Consider the following 17,984-nt stretch of genomic DNA (forward strand, 5'->3'; position numbering starts at 1 on the left):
TCCGTATATAGAATACCAACTGGGGGAAAGAAAAAAAAATGCTTTATTTCATTTCTTTCATTTCCATGTATTTTCACATCTTTTGCACATAGTCACATTCAAACAGTTTCCTGCCCAAGGTTAACGCATGTCACGGATGTTTTGCCTGGGCGCGCTTAACGCTGTGGAATTTTTCTTCGTCCTGCTGTTTCCAACCAAAGACATCTCTCCGTCTGGTGAATGCGCACACTGTACATTAATAAGGGTGGCTCGTATGTGTGCATGTCCGTATGTGTGTACGAATCATTACCGGCAGCATCAATAATATACAAGCGTCTGATTAGTCAACATAACACTTGCCACCTGTCTGGTTATACAAAGCAGAATATGCCTGTTTACGTGCTGCATGTCTGCTCTCGTTTTTTATTAAGTCGTGTCAGCAGAAGTCTTGCGGAAAACCAACATTGTGGGACCAGATTATCCTTCTTGTCACAATCAAGTTAGGGTTAGCGACGGCTGAGGGTGAGGAACCTGGGGAACGCGTCATGTCAGTGGGAAGCCTTTTTCAAGCTAGAAACATGAGTTTGCGCGAATGTGCGCGCACGCGTGCACTAGAGCAAAGGAGGCCGAGAGGTGCAGTGAGAGGGATGTCTGGGTGAGTAAGTTTATTAGCTGAGGTGGGAGGTTTATGCGCATAAGTGCACCTATGAGAACGGGGAAGAAATGAAAGCCTTTGTGAAGACGCGGGGAGTAAGCATGTGTGTGTGTGTGTGTGTGCGTACGCGTGTGCATTTGCACACTCGTTAGGTCGGTATCCAACCATCGCAATCAGCGGTAATCCTGACTCAGCATCAATAATGACCCCATTAGTCACAAACCCCTGCCGGTGCGCACACACACACACACACACATGTACACACACAAACACAAACTGCCAGATGGACACCACCTCCTCTCATTACTGCATACGTGTATGTGCATTTAGATCATTACGCGATGTTTTTTTTTTTTTTTTAAAAGGAAATCGGAGCGACCCATACAATATGTAATGTGATACACTTCATCTTGTCGTTATCCATTAACTGACCTCGCAGCACTGCTAATGCACTTAAAACATAAAACATATATGTTTTTCAGCGGGGACTCTTGGTTTTCGGGATGGTCGTCATCGCTGGTGCAGCGTTTTTACGAGGTCGTGATTTAAAGGACCAGCTCTTATACAAATTTTTTTTTTTTTTTTTTATTAGAACATTTGTTTCACTAAACAGTTTTAATCGCATGCAAAGAGTAAGGTTTTCATTTGACTTTCAAACTGCGCGGAAAAACTTACAGATAGAAAAACAACGGTACATCTACAAGGACGTGGAGAATCGTATTCAAATATACATCAGTGTCTTCATTAAATTCAAGCCGTTTACATTTGAAACTTCCGGACTTATTACGTTTTTGTTTTTCAGCTTTGCAAATGTGAAGAGGTCAGGACACGCTGTGGAGGACGCCTTGTTATCATCCGAGTATGAAAGGACGCCACTTCGCACTGTACGTACGCGTCTGTGCAAGTGTAACACGCGCGCGGGACCGTCCGCGTGCTGCTACGCTGCTTGTGCAAAGAGAAAGGTAAAGATAGAAAGACAGAGATAAAGAAAAAAAGGCAGTGGACTTGTGTGATTAGGAACAATACGGCTGCAGCCGATGTGTGGATATAAATATGAGTAAAAATATATACGGCACAACGCGCACGCAGACAGTCCGAGAAAAGGCAGCATTGCTGACAGTGTAAAAGTCAAAGGTCATGTGTTAAAGGTTAAGATCTAGTCAGCAATAGTGGACTCCACGGGGGACCTGACCTCTGCTAGACCCCGGCCCGGCATATGTGTGCGACCGCTGTCAGTGAATATGACTGCACACAGTCATGAAGAGGCACACATATGCACATTTACATAACGTTTTCAGTCATGGAATCAGGTGTGTTCCCCTTATTAAGCTCATATTAGGGATGTCGTAATATCCTCTGTCCGTACCGTGTGTGGCTGACCCTGTGCCCTACATCCTGCCAGGAAGAGCCAGCGGGCTCAGAGAGGAACGCTGGACCCTGAGGTGTCAATCACTGATTCAGATTGACAGACGAGTTAGCTAGCGCTGCTCTCACACTCACCCACACACTCTCCCTCTCAGGACTGCACTCTGTCACTCTCTCACGCTGACTGTCTTTCACTCCCTCTTCCTGTCTCTGTCTCCTCTCGGTTTCCTCTCTGTCTCTGTCGATTCCACCTCTGTTTTTCTTTTTTATATATATATATATATGTGTGTATTTTTTTTTTTTGGTCTCACAGTCTGTACATTCACATGCCGTTTGCAGTTTGTCAACCCCAACCAACCCCCACCCTCCCACCCCCCTCCCAATTCGCAGTATCTGTCTGTCTCTCGGCTCCTCTTTTTCTCTGACAGATGGGTGCCTCAAACCATTTCTGGTTCTGTTCTCCCTCCATCCTAATACATCTCCCTTCTTTGTTTTTCTAGTCGTCTTCACAGCACACGATGCCGGCCGCTCATGCGTGCTCACATTTGCAGAGTATGTGTGTGTCAAACATCTGTCTGTGTAAGTAATGTTGTCTCTGTCCTTAATTTGAAATACATGTTCAGTAGAGAGGCGCAATAAAATAGAGCAAACATAATATTATCCCTTATGCATTTACTAAAATATATTGGATTCATGTTAATGTGTACATGTAAAGAAATTTAAATTATATATATATATTTAAATGTCTAATCAACCAAAGATTTCACGACCCCCCTGCAGTACCTCTGTGGACCCCTAGGGGTGACAGATCCCCTGTTGAAGACCTACGACTTAACATATGGTCCACTTTTATGTTCTTTTCTAATGTTACGTCATTGTACTCAGTTGTAGAGCACTTTCTAATGTTTTAAAAGATGAAACTATTAATAGTTTTATTGAAAGTGCAGTCAAGTATAAAGTCAAGTTTCTCGGAAACACAATCCAGTTTCCACCTGACGTTATAGTCTTAATTGCAAACAAAAAGTTTGAAGGTTCCATGAAATGTGGTGCACTGCGACCAAACGGGAGGTAAAATATATATGACAAAAAAAAAAAAAAGAAGACATAAAAATAATCTAATCTGGAGGAAGTGTATTTGCAGCCAATTGTGATTCAGCAGTGCTGAGCTCACAGAGCTGCTGGCTGAAGTGGATATTACACAAGAAGAAAATACCTGAGCCCCAAGTCAGAATAGTGGATAACTCAATTATTTTGAGAAAGCTCAACTCTGTGATTGCAATGCTCCGAGTGGCCAATTCTTCATATAAATCCGAGATCAAAATAATACAAAAGCATTTTTGTATCAGCTTAAATTTATCAAAATCCAAAAAGAGTTCTCTTTTTTATTGCCGTTGTCACTATGTGAAAGAACACTGGTAATTGTGAGCAGAAGAATACTCAAGAAACGAGGTGTCCAGACTGTGCCGACACCACTGCCAGCATCGCTTGTAACTGACAGACTAACACAGTGTGAACCTTAACCAACCGGTCACGGAGGAGGACAAGTACAAGCCTGACAATAAATGTGTCCTGGTTTAATCACGGGGCTGCATTTCGATGCCAGAAGTCACTTTGCAGAGACAAGTATCACCACAGACGTAGATACTTCCATTATACTCGCAGGTTCTTTGAGAGCAAACATTCCTGGGGTGTTTCCAACAACGGTCAGATGGCTATCGATAAAGCACTTAGTTCTGCACGGCATGCAACACACAGCAACACACGTTCACAGATATAGTTTTGATAAAACCTGAACTTCACTATCCATCAATTTCTCTGAGTTTCGATCCATTTTTGAAGCTAACGTTTGGAGCGCTTGTTTGCGCAGCGAATCTTTTACAAGTGTTTGCGCTTTTTGTATTTTATAAGATTTAAATATTCAGCCAATTAACACATCTGTGTGTCACACTAAGTTGTAGCTGGGCTGGATCTAGACTATAAGAGGAGCCAAAAGACTACCGGGCTCAGTTCCAGAAATCCTGGAATTTTAATTTCTATTTCAGAAGCTGTGAAAAAGTTCTAGACTGAAGGCACGTTACGTTTCTGATAAATGGATCACTCAACGTTGTGGTTAAAACCCATTTCTTTTGCTTATTATAGCATTGTGCCTATTTGGCTGCTTACCTTTCCACTGTCTGGAAGAAGAAACAAATTCATTTCGATGAGGTGAGAAAAGATCTTCCTCAAAAGAGTATACGGTAAACTGCTGGGCCTTGTGTCTTATAATTAGGCCTCGGTTTGTATCTCATCTTCTCACAAGTAGCCACACACCCACTACAATGCTGCCCCTTTGTATTGTGATGCCAGGTTATTTTTGGCCTCGCAGGACAACTAGATAATAAGTCGCACTTTATAAGCAATTCCTTGATGGCAACAGTTTATATTTAAGCATTCACATTTAAATTAAATTAAATACTGAAGGAACCACTGAAGGCTGAACGACAATTAATGTAGTATTTGTACTTGACTAAACTGGGGAGAAGCATGAGTCCATGCCAGTTTTCTCTTAATTAACAAATCTAAGCTATTAAGGCTAATGTTTGTTATCTCTTCCTACCATTATACAGTATAAAGATGGAACAGCTCCTCAAAAGTGATGCAATAGCAAGTAGAGCTCCCCCTGGTGTCTCCCTGCAGTATAGGTCATAGGCTCCACCCCTCCCAAGTTAGTGACGGGGACATGAGCTGAACTAAAACATTAAAGTAAACATGAAATTTTTATTTTTTCAGGGATGGTTTAGTCATTTTCAGTAGTTAATATGATACTGGTGGATTTTCAAGTGGCCATTTTTCTGAGAAATATGTTTTTGTTAACTATTTGAGGCTGTAGGAACAGGATACGGCATCATGATGACTAAAAGTTGCCACACCAACCGCTTTCCGTAGGGCTGTGAGAGCTGGAAAATATAATTGAATAAATAATGTACAGTGTATAATCCAACATTTTGCTGGATCCTGGGGGGAGCAGAGTGCACTATTAATTTAACAACAACACAACTCTGTCTGAGTATGCTGGAAGTCTGGACGCTGCTTTGACTCCAAAGTCCCGAGATGGCGCCGCCCATATAGCCGGGAAAGTAGCGTCAGTTTGGTATTGGCCATATTTATATACAGTCTATGCTTTTTACAGTCACTTGCATTAGTGCATGAGGTTTTAAAAGTGACATTATTTAGTTTAAGCTAAAACAGCTTCATTCCACTGGATAAAAATGATCAGATGGAGCACAACCCTCAAGATTCATGGTAATTTTAGAGGTTAGAATTAGAGGAAGACAGCTTGATGGACATGGATGGCCCTCGGGTGTGCAGTAACATTTGTTTATGGACATCTTTGCATATCCACTATATTCTAGTTTGCACCAAGGCAACTGGCCCGCTCTTTGTAGATGTATGCGTTTCTCTTCTCTTGAGGGTCATTAAGTGTGTGAAGAGTCTATTAGTGGGTTAAACACGCTCGCAGTGACCCTTCAGTCGTAACTTTCGCCCCCTCACAGACTGGCTTAAAATAAGAACGTTAGATCAGCAAGTTGTTGTTGTTTGCCAGAGAACACAACTGGCCACAGCGTGTGCTTCACCTGGACCTTCACGCGTTTGTGTTAAAGTGCAGGTAATAGGATTGAGAAAAGGGGGGAGAGTAAAAGAGGGATGGCGCACTACAAATGTGAGCACAGAGACAATCTGTCAAAAAAGAAAAAAAAAAACGTTCAGAGGCCATTTTAAAAAACATGGTCTATTCTTGTGCTTTTATTCCACACTCTGCTCACATTTCTTGTTCCATCTAATTCTATGTTCCCCTGCATAATCTTCGCCGTCTCATCCCTTTCTTTGCCGTCATCCTCCGATTCCATTTCCCTCCCCTCTCGGCCTTCTTCATCTCCCTGTGTACTGCTCTATCTCCCATCTGCTGCCCCCCTCCTCCTCCTCCTCTTCATCACCCCCCTCCCCCTCCTCCGTTGCTTTCCTTTCGTCTCGACACCTGACAGAGACAGGATCCAGCAGTAAATCTCCTAAAGCACAGTCCTCCGCCATCGTTCACACCACAAAGCTCGAGAGCGGAGTGGAGGAAGACGGCGAGATGGGGCGACGGAGAGCGCCGAGTTTGTTTGAGAAAGAGAACAAACGATGCAAGATAACAAAAAGACAAACAGACACAAAATGGCCCGAGACGCAGGCGGCGGCGGCGGCGGCAGCGGTGGGGAGGGGGTGGGGTGGTGGATGGGGGGGCATGATTGAGGTGCTAAAAGAGTGATGGAAAGGGGGGAAGACTGTGAGAGAGGGAGATAAAGACACAAGCTTTCACATAACTCACAAACAGGGGCAGGCAGTAGTCCGTCCACGCTCACGTACACACGCGTTACAGTGGAAGGATGAACAGCGTGATTAAAACTCCCCCGGGGCCAAGCGACATCCTTCCTGCCCCAGCGGAGTGGAACGTGTTGGGCTAAGGTACTCAGGCCTCAACTGATGGAGGGTCACCACTCAGCTCCCGACACCTAACCTAACTTTAAGCGACGCATGTGTGCACGTACTACGCGTCAGCATGTAAAGATACGCGTGCATGCGTGAGGTAATGCTGGAGCACTATTTTTTAATTTTATTTTTTTTATTTATCAAGTGTTTACACATGAATATTTGTCCTCGTGCATGCGTCGTTTTTTTTTCCCTTTATCTGCTCGCTCGAGATTGTGTTTCCGAGTGTGGGTGCGTGTTTTTGTGTGTGCGCGTGTGTGTGTGTGACAGCGGGCCGGGCAGAGTGTCCATAGCCGGTGGTTTATGGCTGCTGAGGTCTGATTACATTGGTGCGACTGGAGGGGTGAGCAGACTGGTGGTTCTATCCGTCTTCTGTGTGGCTGACTGAACAGACACCCAGCGAATGGAGACAACTCAGCCAGAGACACTTGGCTTGCCTCCCAGAGATCTCACAGAGATACGGCCACATAATGGTTTCACACCAGAAAACACATCTGATTCATACTTGATTGCAAAAAAAATAAAAATAAAAAATAAAATCTGTGTCTGTCATTGAATTTGCTTGTGGTTTAAGTCATGTGTCTTCAGCAGGGGGAGGTGCTGCAGGGGGGGGGTCGCAAAGTCTTTGGTTGACTACACGTTTTATATATAGATATTATTTTTTATTTTCCCCCACATATTTAAATTTCTTTAAATGCACATTAACATGAACTCAACATATTTTAGTAAAGGGATAAATGGGGGCAGAAGACATCATCCGTATGTTTGTCAGTTAAGTCATGTATGTTTATCTTAATATTTTAATGCAAAATGCTAATAACAGCGTATATTTATAAGGCGAGTTTAACATAGAACACATACAGTAGGTAGGTAGGGGGTCCCTACTTAATCTCTCCATCAGTGTTTAGGATCCTCGGCCTGAGACACACTGAAGACGTCTGGTTTAAGTTGAACTGATGGTGATTTTGTGCAAATCGGTGTATTACCACTTTAATAAACGCGTTCTCCACTTTAACGCTTTTCACTTGTGAAAGAAAGAAAGAATTCAAGTTGGGATCAAGGGAGGGAAGATCTTTTTATATAACAATAATTCATCATTCTGCACCTGACTGTTAGCGGGGTGCCAACATCGCCAGAGGCAGATAACCCCTTGATTTACGCTACTGATCCCCCAGAAACATGACCTGAATATATTTACTGGTAAATTAGATTCCATATGTCATCCGAACAAGACAATATTTATTTAATAAGTCAATGTTAAGAAATGTGCACTACGTAGCCCCTGCAAACGTCCAATCTGTTTTCTTATTTATTCTGGTCTCGTTGCCGTTTTATTTATTGCTACTGACACCTAAATTACTGTTGAATATTTAAGCTGTAGGAATGATGATTATTTTAGTTAACAATCATAATTACTGCCTATGTTAATCAGTAATCTTGTGTATGGCATGTCATTGTAGATTAACAGCCAATGTTTATTATAGACACAATGGAAGATAAATAATGTTTTTTTTTTTTTTTTGCGAAATAGTCAATTGCAGCTCCACCTTTAAAAGGAAATTCAGGTCAAAATAATTCAATGCAACAATACTTAGTTTCCAGACCTCCGCTCTATCAATAGCCAAATCTTTTTTTTGATAATGTCAGTTCATTGCTATCTGACGGCTCAGAATGCACAAGAGCCTCAACTAAAGGGGCACTCTCATGTTAAGAGTTTGGTCCACAAAGTTTAGTTCTTTTTTCTCCTCCGGCGCAGCCTGAATGTGTAATTCTTACCCACCGAGTTTCAGAGAGCTCAGCACATTTAAACATTTAAAGTTTAGTTAGGCAAAAGCATGTCTGAGGGATACTCAGACTTGCACTGAGCCAAGTTACGCTTAAATGAAACATTGGTAGGTATTGAAGATTGGATGAGCAAATCCTCAGTTGGTTTTTCAATTACACGTTTGAATGTGAGTTATTAAGAGGCTGCCTTATGGTGCCTTTATGCTAAATGTTTCAATGGATGCACCTGCTTCTGTAAGAAATCTTTCTACGGCACCAACCCGGATCCCTGTTGTCGCCGGTGAAAATGAGCTCTCTGATATATGTGCTGCAAAAAAAAAATAATAAAAGTGTTCCTTTCTGTCCTCAATAAATGAACAAGAACTGGCATTGTCCTCAAAATTCAGAATTATATCCTAAGTCGATTCTTTGCTCTAGAAAGAGCCCGATCCCTATATAGGATGAGGCGATGTTTTACGGTGATCTTTCCTAATGATACCCACAGTGGATTTATATAATACACAGAGGAATAAGGGAGCGGTAGCGTGCTTCATCTTGTGCGCTAGTAGGAGCCCGTGGAGAGAGAGAGAGAGGTGACAGAGAGGGGAGGGAGGGGAGGGAGGGAGGGGAGGGGAGGGGTGGACGTGGCGTGGAGGGGGAACAAGAGGCCAGATGTTGTTACATCTATTGAGAAGCATCTAAACCCCTTTGTGCCCTGGGACGGGGAAGGAGAGGAGAGGATAAAGACGGGGCCGGTGGACGGGCTGCGGTGAAAGATGAGAAAATCAGGAGGAAAGCAAAAAAAAGGGATGAAACCCGGAGAAGGGGGAAGAGAGACGGACAGTGATGTATAGCTGTACCGTGCGGTCCGGCACAGCTCAGAGCTCCTCCCAAGTGTACGCGGCGTATGGAATTAGCTAAAAAACAATGTGGCACAAACCAATAAGGGAATTCACTTCCATTCTTTACGCGGGAATCACCTTCTACGGCCTGTTTGCGTTTGAGAAAGAGAGCAAAAGACGGGGGAAGCGGTAACGACAAGCAGGCGGCAAAAGAGAGCAATAAAGGGGGGGGGGGGGGGGGGGGGGGTTGGATAATGAGAGGGGAAAGTTGCGTGATAGTGCGCGAACGCGTCCGCGCACGGGAGCGCGTGCGTCTGATTGGACGTGAATCCTAAATGTGGATGAAAACCAAGGCTTTGGGTTTTTAATCAGCCCCGTCTGAGCGCTGTACGGGGACCCTGAGAAGCTTTCATGTGGAGTTTCTCTCACGCACACACACACATACAGGCGCAGAGCATCCCCTCATGCCTTCTGTTCTAAATTTACACCTAACATGAGAACAGGAGAATGGGGGGAGGAGGAGACGGCAGCGAGGAGCAAGGCGAGGTAAGAGAGTGAAGAGGGATCGAGGACAGGAGTGGTGGGAAGACCGCGGGTGAGGGGAAAGGCCGAGAGCAGGGAGATAGTGCACGGAGAAGCTAAAAGAGGTGTAGAATTAGGAAAGCTCCAACCTAAGAGAGAGGAAGGGAGGGGGAAAAAAGGGCCGAAAAGGAGAGGCCAAATTTGATTTAGACAGACCTGGAGGAAAGGAAGGGTGGAGCAAGTTAGATAGACTGGGAGAGGGGGAGAGGGACAGCGGCATATTAGTCAAGGTGTCCAGTCTGTGTATTGCCTGCTGTGCAATACCACCCCTCTGATTTACTCTGTCGAGTGACTGATGAGAAGGAGGAAGGGAAGGAGGGATGGAGATGGAGGGATGAGGGAGGAGGGAGGTCTCGCGACGAGCGTTTAGGCCAAATTAACGGCACCTCATAAATTAGACTAACAGCCAAACTGGAGGGGCTGGAGGGGCGGGAGGGGAGGGGAGGGGGTGTCGCCCTGTCTGCCTGCGTGCGTGCGTGCGTGCGCACGTATGTTTTCGCGCGCACGAGTAGGTGTGCGGGAACAACAAGAGGGAACATTTTCAAACGCTTGCAGGCAGATTACTCTCTGATAAAGAAGAGACATCCAGTCGCTCACTCATACAAACACAATCTTCCCTTGATTACCGCACAAACTGAAGTGTTTTCTCCGACGAGAGGCGCTCATAAACTGAAACAGCGGGAGGCTGAACACATCGGGCGTGCGGAGTTTGACTTAAACACGTTTTTTTCCCCCCCAGATATTTTCAGCAGGTAAAGTACAATTAATGTGGAAGACGAGACATTTGCAAAGGATAAAAAAATATAAAAAAAGAAACATGCTGCATAGATGTTTCGGTGCTGGCTTAGCATTGACATCGTGCACCAATCAGGCATAACATTATGCCCACCTTCCTAATATTGTGTAGGTCTCTCTTGTGCTCTTGTCCAACAGTTGTGACTCATCAGATAATGGACATGGGTCTTCTGACGGTGTCCTGTGGTGTCTGGTAATACAGTGTTATTAGTGGGGGGCCTTTGGATCCTATGGGTTGAGGGGAGGGGCTTCTCCGATCAGCGCATCCCACAGATACTTGATCAGTTTGGGATGTAGTGTGAATTTGTAGGCCAGGTCAACACCTTTTTCATGTTTTTTTTTTTGTTTTTTTAGTTGTACTTGTGTGTGTGTGTGTGTGTGTGTGTGTGTGTGTGTGTGTGTGTGTGTGCATCCTGCTGGGGGGGTAGATCGCATTAACTTAGCAGGAACAGTCGAAGTGTGTTTCCACAATGCTCGTCGTTTATTGCCGTAAGCTACATCAACCTTGCCATACCTGGTTGTACGGCTGCTACTTACTCACACATGAACACATGCCACACGAAACTCGAAGGTCTCAACGCGCCGAGAGGCAAAAAATAAGCTGCAAACAAGAGCTTCGGAACACGTGTCTGTCCGTGGTAAAGGGCCGCTCAACTAACGTAAGAAAACACGGCGCCGCCTGCTGGCGCTGCCACTCCCGTATCTAGGCAACATGGTGTCATGAAGGTGTATTTCATAATATCAACTCCCAGGAGAACGCTGAACTGTCACAAGATGGATTAGTGTTATTTACTTCTCCTATCAGTGGTTTTAATGTTTTGGCTGACCGTTGTATGTGTCAAGCGTTTAACAGTTTGATTTATTCTCCCTGTCCCTGACAACATTACCGAGTGGCTGAGCAGTCTAAACATAAATGATCCGCACACGGATCCCATTCTCGTGTGTCAACATCCTCTTCTTTGTATGCCCGATCATCTACCACAGCCTCCTCTCTGCCACTTAGCAGGATGTCACACTCCGGCGTTGTCATGACTCCAACTTTGCCGCCGAATCTAATTAAGGCAAAATTTCCATTTTCAAAACCAATTAAAAGTATCAGATCGTTTGTTTTTTTTTGTAAGAGAGACGATTGTATGGGAATGTTCCGTTCACAGAAGGCCTGGCGAAAGAAAATCTTCTCCCCCCTTTTGCGTTTTCTGTTACCGCTCAAGGCCGGCGTAGCATAAATCTTCCCCCCCGTACAGGTTATTTACGTTTCTCCCTTTACATTCTAAAGAAATGTTAACTCTGTCAGAAGTGCGAGCACTTGGCGCTGTGCGATTCCAGCAGTGCCCGACCGAGTGAGACGCTAATACAAACGCGCACGCACGCGCGCACACTAAACCCAGCCACACACCAATCTTGGCAGTGTGGAGTTGATGCTCCGAGTGATTAAAGTGGCACGCTTCTGAGTGTGTCACCTAGGTGCTGCTGTATCTTAAATCAGGACAGTGGGGCTCAGATTGGGTATTGACTGGCCCGCAGAAGTCTCCATCCATCACGCTGAGAAACGATAGGACAGAGGCCGCCCTGATGTAGCCGTATACCACTGATGTAGCTGGCCGGCCGGGCTGAGGTGACGTAAGGTTAGGGTTATGGCCACAGACTCTCTTATTTATACGAGGCGGCGAGCGGGCAAGGGAGACGCCTCTCGCGGGCGGACGCGGGCCGACGGGCGACACGTCCTCCGCCGAGGTACTTAAAAGCGCGCGAGCTAACACAAAGGCACCTGTGACAAACTCGGGGTGACAAACACATATGCTCAGACACGCTGCGCTTATCATAAGAGATAAGGCTTCCTTTTCTGTCGGTGCGCTGCTGTCTCTCACTCTCGCTGACACACACAATCACACACACAGACCCGCAGACGCACCACTCTGTCTTGAGGGGGCCCGGGCAGCATCTTTTGACTGTGTGCCTAATGATAATAAATGAGCCATCATGGGTGGGGAGGGAGGCACTAAGTCATCCCCTTCATCGACAGGAGGAAGACTCGGAGCCCCAAGGTCACCCCACTGTCAGCATCACTCTCCCTAATGACTCCTCTCCTTCTTTCACGCGAACACATGCATGTGCGCATATGTGCGCACACTACGGGCGGCGTGGCGCGGCGCGTGCACCGCGTCGAGGGACGCGCCTGGAACCTACAAGTTCTCACGCCGAGCACTTACAGGCGCCTGGGATGTTAGACGATATCTCACGACCAAACCGCCAAGACTCGAAGATAAAGGGAAAAAAAGTCAGAAAAGGTCAACTGGCTTTGTATTGCAAAAGTACTTTTATATCGTTTTATTTTTTTTTTTTTCAGATCTCGTTAATCATGCTATAACCCCTAGGAATTTATCTCGTGACCTGTCCTCTGTTTACAACCGGGTTCAAGTTCAAGCAGGTTTCTGAAAAGACGCAGACCCACCCAGCAAAAACTAGTCGAAAAGACATTGAAAAGACGTCCAGACAACGTCTAAATTTGTTTGAAAAGTGAACACAGCCCAATTTTCAACGACTATTTCTGGACTAAATCAAGACTACGACGGAGCGACCAGATTTAGCCCAAAAACCAACGTCCAAATGACATCTGGTGTTTGGTGGGGAAAGTCGCAATAAAGGCCTTAACCGCCTTTCTCTGTGGAGCTCTCCCTGTGTCTGTGGCTTCCTCCCAACATCCAAAGACATGCTTGTTAGGTTAATTGGTGATTCCATATTGGCCGAAGGTGTGAGTGTGAACCCTAACCCCTAACCCTAACCCCACCCTCCCCAACCCTCCAGAGGACAAGCAGCTCAAGGAAATGAACGGTGTAAACTAATAACAAAAAAAACGTGGAATAAACACTTAGCAGTGTTTCTTGAAGGCATACTGTACTCTCCAGTTTCTGGGTAGTATCCATCCCTACTGTGCACAGAGTACAGAATATGACCAGCTACATTTTCCCTTCAGGACAAAAAAAAAAAAAAAAAAACAAGCACTAGAACAGATCAGATCAGCAAAGAGGAAGACGAGCATTGCACAAGCGAAACACGGCTTTCTAACCCTCCTGACCCTCCTGACTTCAGTCCCTCTCCCTAATGAGCTGCCATGCACTGTCGTCTCTCAGAGGCACAGATCAGAATTCAAATCTGTGGAGTGGGAGGGGCGAGGGGGGGGGGCGCAAGTAAATTCCTCCAGCCAAAAGACACAAACCGAAGCGGTCCAAGGCGGCGAAATGCTATTAATGCTGCACTAAAAATGTAAGTTTGTGGGAGAGAGGAGGCATCAGAAGACGGCGACGACGACGGAGAGACACACAAGAAGGTAGCGCCTTCGCTTTCAACTGTGGGAATTCTTTTCTCTCTCTCACACACACACACACACACACATATATATATATATATAAACGCACACATACATGCATGGACGCACACACACACACATGCTGCAAGTTTAGACTGGAACTGTAGAAAGCTAATTTGCACCACATTGAAATGCATCTCAATTAAAGAGAAACACATCGAGGTGCCAGGGGAAGAGCGAGGAGAGAGATGTGAGAGAACGGGAGGGGAGGAAAGGGGTGTGAAACAGATAGTGTTTGAGAGTATGAGAGTAATAGAAGGGGGGGCGGGGGGATGGGGGGATGGGGGGAAGGGAGGGGAGTGGGGAGGGGGGTGAGCTCAACTGTATTTGGCAACGGAAGAAGAGCGGGAGAGAGAAGAGTGTTTTCATCTCCCTTTCTTGGAAAAACATCTCATTTTGGGATGAATCAGATCTACAAAGGGTGTTCGGAGGTTGAGGCGCAGCTAAAATCCAAAGTAACTTCAACCTCGTTATTGCCACCTCTTTGGTTTGGTGTGCCAGCACACCAGGGCCGTCCCTAGTCCGAGAGTGCCTCTTCGTTTATACTTAAAACGTTTTTTTTTTTTTTTTTACAGCCCAAGGCCTTGTGCTGTGTGACGGGACGGGCGGGATAAGACACAATGAGGTTTTATCCAAGCACGGAGACAAATGTGACTCCAGGCCTGCACCAGAACCATTGAGAAGTGTTTTTATTCGTCACATTTAGTCCACAATTTAAAAAAACAAAAAAGAAACGCATACTGATGGCGCATCTGAATGTGGCGTTACGTGTGATGCAGTAAGTGTGTGCACCTCGTAGGACAAACAACAACCGGCGAAAAGGGAAGAAAAACACACACACACACAATCTGTCACATGGGGGAAAAAAAAAAGATCAACATTTGCTTTGTACGCCTCTACCATTTTGCATGGATTGTCATGTTCATAAGACTGTGATGGTTGGGCCTGCCAACCCACCATCTTACCAACAACAACAACAAAAAAAGAAAAAAGACAAAAGAGGTGGGGGCATTCTTTTGTGCTGCCGAGTGACTCAACTTGTCTGTTTCTTAAAACAAAAAAAAAGTCCTTTAACCCGGCGCTCGTCCCTGCTCAAATAACTTCTCTCAGAGTGAGGAGCATTAAGGAAAATTAAGTCCTTTTAATCCTATTCTGGAGTACGATGCAGCGCCCTCCTCCTGACTGCAGCGCTGTAACACCATTATTCCAATGATGTAATGCACCTACCTACTTTAATACCGCCCGTAATGAGATGATCGGCACCACCATCGCTTCTAAGAAAAGCCAGAACAATCATCATTATCATCTCGACTGTCACCGACGACACCATTATCGGCACGTCATCTGAGAGCACATCTCATTTTCAGTTCCAAAAAAAAAAAAAGAAAGAAAAAAAAATCTGAGACAGGCTAAACGGTTGCTTCATTGCATGATTGCCCGGCCACGTCTACAATGAGGTTCAAAACCTCCACTGAAACGTTCCGTGCGGTTCCAGGACTGAAACTCATCTACCCAGAGAGCGGGAGGTAAATCGAGGAGCGATGACATGGGACACCTTCACACCAAAGTGAATTTTCTTTTACTTTGAAATGTAGCTGGGGGAGAGAGAGGGAAAAAAATGAAATAAAGTCTCCTTATTAACTACCCACAGCCACTGGTGGCGTGCCATTTCTTCCTGCATTTTAACCTTTTCGGCCACTGCAAGAATTACAGAAAAAATAAAATAAAATGGACCCTCCACTGCTGTCCAGCACTTTCTTCTCATGAGACGACCCTCGTATGTATTTCAGTCCTTTGGTCAGTCCTCTCAGCCCACCGCCGCCTTTGTGCCGGCAGTCTATGCAGCCGTGCTAAAATAAGCAGCGGCCCTCTTTCATATAAACCTCACGCTGATGACAAGCATGTCAAAGTCAGAAGAACCCACTGTGCATCAGTGAGGACTCTGACAGCTAAATATATAAATATATGGGCTAAAAGAAAAACTGCTTACACGGGTTTTCCCTTTCCTCCTTCTCCTACTTTGAGTTAGCATAATCTCTCTCCGTCTCTGTCTCCTTCTCTCTGTCCCTCTTTTCTTTTTTGCTCACTTATCCTTTCCTTGTACACACATGACTGAGCAGATCTCTCTGTCACACACACACACACACACACACACACACACGCAAGCAAAAAAAAAAAAAAACTCAGGCACATTCCTGGGCACACGCCTCATCACGATGGCCCCTGTACCGTACCTGGACAATAAAGCACATCAGCAAAACTACTCAGACGACCTCCGCGGGCACTTTGTCTTGTCTGCCGCGTCTTTACGGCCTCTCCATCTGCCCTTGATGACACCGCTTATGAGGCTTTAAGCGGCCCTCTGTTGTGCACGGGGCTGACGGATCGAGTTGTCATTACATTAAGTAGGGACTCTCTATTAGTGCAAATGGTGGCACACAACCACATAATCGGCTGTGGACAGCAAGTGTGGCTATGTGGGAGGTGAGATGCGAACGGATGGTGTGTGGGAGAGTAATGTTTTATGTTGGAGGAAGTGTGAGATCTCCATTATAGACAGGCTTAATTGATAAACAGGACAATAAAAAAGCGGCAAATGGCCCCATAGATTTTTTTTTTGTGCCTACAGCACAGCCAGCGGCGCTGTAGGATGCCACTGTATACAGAACGGGTAGTAATAATGACATATTAAGCAGATAGTGTCATCTTTGTAGTGAAACAAAAGACTAATAAAATCCCTCTCATAAAAAGAATGAGAGAAGGGAGGGACGCGGCGCTCCCCTGAGGCATCCCTCAAATGTTTCTTTCTTCTCACACTCACCTAATCTCTCCCCCCCCCGCACATCCACTCCTCTCCCACCCCTGGCCCCGCTACTTTACTCTCTCCATCATCCGTGACAGGAATACTGACAATGCTGATAATTGTCACAAATGGCCGCGATTAATTCCCGTGCATAATGAGCGAGAACTTCGCAGCCGTGGGGTAAAATGTGAAAGAGGAAGACAGAGAGCAGCGGAGGAGATGTGCAAACACGCTCCTTTTCTTTTTTTCTCTTTTTTTTTGGCTACAACAAACCACGAAACACTTCTTTAGGATTAAAGGAGGGAAGACAAAAGATGGGAGCCGAGAAATCAGAGGGAGCACTTTGAAATGTTTGGATGCAGAGGATTTAAAGCAATTCCGATCAAAGTGTGCTCACCACAATATCCGGATCAGCGCTCGGTGTACGGAGAATCCCGAGGAGTTTCCCGTGTCTTTCTTCGCCCCAAGTTGAAGGCAGCGATCAGACCAGGTCCCACAGTCCCGACTGAGCTGATAGAGAGAGAGAGGGAGACAGGGAGAGGGAGGGAGGGAGGGAGGGAGAGAGGGAGAGAGAGAGAGAGAGCGAGAGAGAGAGAGAAAGGTAAGACCACGTTGAAAGAGCGCGTCAGCCGACAGGCGCGCAACATCCCGGGCGGCAATCGAGGTCAATCTCCCGCAAACCCATCCACCCTCCCCAAAAACAAAAAGTACATCAATAATTTAGCTCACTAATCCTGGGCAGTACCTCCTGGACGAGACGGGGTGATCACCGAAGAGTAAAAGAGACGAGGAAAGAACCGGGCAAGGCAGCGGCTGTCAGATTTGACTTCAAACTGATGCTGACGATGCGCACCGAGATAAGCTCAGGAAGAGGGAGAGAGAGAGAGGGAGAGTGAGAGAGAGGGAGGGAGGGAGGGAGAGAGAGAGGCAGAGGGAGGGAGAGAAAGACGAATCCACACATTTGAATTTCAAAAAAGAAAAAAGAAAAAAAATCACCACTTAAAAGTTGCTCAAGTAGGTCACGACGCTCATATTTGCTTTCTAAATTTCACCGCTTGAACTCGTCAAATGTCTTTACTAATCACTCCCTCGATCCATCGAGGCACGTTTGGGGTTGCAATGAAATGCACAGTCGCCACAAAAAGGTTTGGTTGAGGGGGGGTGCAGAAAAACAAACTGGCAGCCAGGCGCAGCTGTTGGATGGTCGTCCATTCTCCATACAGAAAGTTGGACTCAGGAAACCGAACTGGAAGAAGAAACGCAGAGACGCACGGGCGAGTGTTTTACTCTGCATGTGCCTCCATGTTCTTCCAGGTACAGTAC

The 17,984-nt window shown here is 45.7% G+C and overlaps 1 protein-coding gene across 20 annotated transcripts in view; it reads right to left on the reverse strand.

The window, feature by feature from the left end:
- Positions 1-17,539, reverse strand: part of ptprdb (protein tyrosine phosphatase receptor type Db) — a 162,839-nt gene extending 145,300 nt beyond the window's left edge. For all 20 annotated transcript variants that reach the window (XM_047577714.1, XM_047577704.1, XM_047577713.1 and 17 more), the window contains exons 1-2: positions 17,407-17,539; positions 17,059-17,171 (exon numbers count right to left, since the gene is read on the reverse strand). The gene's annotated coding sequence lies outside the window, so the exon portion shown is untranslated. The remainder of the gene's footprint in view (positions 1-17,058; positions 17,172-17,406) is intronic.
- Between the last annotated feature and the right edge of the window lie 445 nt (positions 17,540-17,984).

This window comes from Mugil cephalus, chromosome 2, assembly GCF_022458985.1.
Source record: "Mugil cephalus isolate CIBA_MC_2020 chromosome 2, CIBA_Mcephalus_1.1, whole genome shotgun sequence".
NCBI classification, from domain to species: domain Eukaryota; kingdom Metazoa; phylum Chordata; class Actinopteri; order Mugiliformes; family Mugilidae; genus Mugil; species Mugil cephalus.